This window comes from Octopus bimaculoides, chromosome 8 (genome assembly GCF_001194135.2).
Source record: "Octopus bimaculoides isolate UCB-OBI-ISO-001 chromosome 8, ASM119413v2, whole genome shotgun sequence".
Classification (NCBI taxonomy): Eukaryota; Metazoa; Mollusca; class Cephalopoda; order Octopoda; family Octopodidae; genus Octopus; species Octopus bimaculoides.
In genome coordinates this window covers 50,774,899-50,777,930 of record NC_068988.1, presented here as the reverse complement: position 1 = coordinate 50,777,930, position 3,032 = coordinate 50,774,899, and positions in this window count along the sequence as shown.

Below are 3,032 nucleotides of genomic sequence, written 5' to 3'. Positions count from 1 at the left end.
TATATATATATATATATATTGTGTCTAGGGAGAGTCATATTGCCTTAATATCTAACACACTCACTGGTTCAATTTCCACTCATTTATTTTTTTTTTCTTTTCCAAAATTTTCGTTGCATTTGCAAACTTGTCAATGGATGTTCACCCAGTCCGTTATCGAAGCTGCATTACTTTCGTCTGTTTGTGCACATATGTGTGCGCCAGTGAGAAGGTGTGCTTGTCTATGTATGTTTGTCTGTATGTATGCATGTATCTACGTATGCATGCATGTATGTGTGTATGCATGTATGTATGTATGCGTGTACGTCGACGTGACATGCACATTTTATCCAAGCACTCGATGGACCTATCACTATGATTAATCCAAGAGTACGTCCTCATAAATGAAACGTACCTGTACTAAATAAGAAATACACGTCGACGCAATGTTTACATATCTTGTTCCAATGCTATAAGATTTTGCTAAGCTAATCATTTCCCACTTAAGATTATAGTCCTTATCTTTAATCGCTCAAATTAGTTTACTCAGACGAGTGCTTGCGTCGTTTTCCTATGCCTAAAGGTATTTATCCTATCCCTGAAGGTGAAACAAATCAATCAACCACAAGAGAGAAGGAGGTCCCTATTGTGTTCATAAATTTAAATATACATTCAATAAATTACAATAGATATAATTGAATAAACACGTGTGAATAATACTTCATTATACCTAGAAATAATTCTTAAAGTTAATTATACTTTCAATAAATTGAAATACTTTCGATTTCATAAATTAGTGTTAGTATTAGTGTTAACACTTATGAATTCCAAGCTATCATTATAAATGTTTTTATCCATTCTATATAGGATGATAGAATTTTAATAATATAATATAAGAAAAATGGAGAGTCTGAAAACAGATAAAAATCAATTTATTTATATAATAGTCAATGTCATATCGCCTACGTACGTTTCAATTTCTTACCTTCATTCATATTTTGCAATTAAGATTGCATTAGCATTTAAAAGGGAAAAATCTCTTCAGGGCAAAAGTTGACAACTATTCGTTCATATCCAAGTGGGTGGAGACTTTCTTACAGACTGAGATAGCAGCATGCTTTTGTGTGCTTGTGTATGTCAGCATGTGCGTTTTTGGATTCCTTTCTGAAAGTAGCTAGAGGTTAAACTACGACCACAGTGGACAACAGCTAGTTGTAGTTTTGAGGAACAAGGTCAAACCATCTAGGTCGGTTTTGTAAAGGCTGGCTACTACTCCTATCTCTACTCGCTTTTGAAAAGAATAAAAATAAAAAATATATATTAACAAGAATCCAAATCAATATATTTATGTAACTTCTACTTATCTAGTTTTGAGAATTTCAACATTTATTGCAATTTTTATCATTAATTAGCTGGATAAAATCTTATAACATTGGAAACAAAATGTGTGGTTTATGCGTTGAGGAAATTTTTCAGATCATTACAGCCAAGCACAAATTAATTAACAATAGAAGAGAAAGAGGTGTAGGAATACATACGTCTAATATACGTCTAATAATTCCAAATATTAAATTAATTAAATGTTAATAGTTAAATAGGCATTATGTGAATAAATGAATATCTTAATTATTACGGAGCGAGAGATCAGTGCATGCCATCAAAGTGACTGAGGTAAAATATACGAAGTCCAATATACCCATCTAATATGGGTACACCAGGCACATGCATCACAACTTTATGCACGCAACATGGTTATCACATACCAAAATATACAGCGCTTGACCTTGCACGTGGGGTCCAGTTAGAATTTTCTTCAGGCTCATTCCGCTCAAAAGGTTCATCAATAACGTTTGTTTAAGGATATTGAACAAAACAACCATGCTTCCAGAGATAAATTATTCAAACCTCAAAGAATGCCTCTCTCACTACTTCTGCTCCTGATCAGAGATGCACATATCATCAACCATCAAGGCACGTGCTTAACTGGTTAAGTTCAAACGATTGACAAACAAATCTGTGTTATTCAGCAGAATATTTATTGTAACCCATCTGTTATACTTAGGCAGAACAGCGTACATGATAACAATTCCAGTCAGATAAGATGAAAAGCCATGAGAGCTACTGCCTGGTACTGCATCAGGGCAATTATTATTATTATATGAAAACTCACAGGTTATTTTGTTGGCTATAATAGAAAATGTCAGCTGTCCACAGCTAGCAGACTAAGGTGATACTTGTTTTCTGGTCATGCGTCAAGAACACTGCGAAGAATTCTTGCAGTTTCAAGCAATGCTGATTTTTGTAGGTGTTCCACTTTCACACTTGCGCCAATCTTTTTCAGCCATGTTGGTAGTTGAGTGCTGATACTTCCAAGTGCACCAATTACTATTGGTATCACGTCTACTCTTTTCATTGACTACAACAATTTTTTACATGAAATAACTTCGAATACAAAATTTTTTATCTGTTCTATAACACAAAATATACAGGTATTCGAAGTTTGAAAGTGTTTCGGTACCAAAATCACTACATAAAACATAAATGAAAAATGTTGCCCGTCAAACCAAAAAGATCCCTACTCTTAACTAGTTTTCCACTTTTCAATGTTGCTTGGGCACATTTTTCCAAGCCAAATTTCATGTTTATTTCTTTGGTGAATCCATGTACTGTCTGTAATAATGTTTCTAGCTGTTTATTATTTATAGCGTAGTTTTAGATCATCCATATATATAAGAGGTGGATGATTGTTTTGTTGTAACAGCTGTATCCACACCCAATTCTGTTTAGCATGCCATTATTTATTTATTTATTTATTATTATTATAATTATTATTATTATCATCATTATTATTATTATTATTATTATTATTATTATTATTATTATTATTATTATTATTATTATTATTATTATTATTATTATTATTATTATTCAGTAGTTTTATTTTTATAACGTGCTTTCACTTCACTACCGAGCGCAGCTCTGTGCGCCTTGGGTATGTGCTGTGGTTTGCTGTGGTGCTCTTATGTTTACTGTATTGAAAGTGTTTTGCGTAG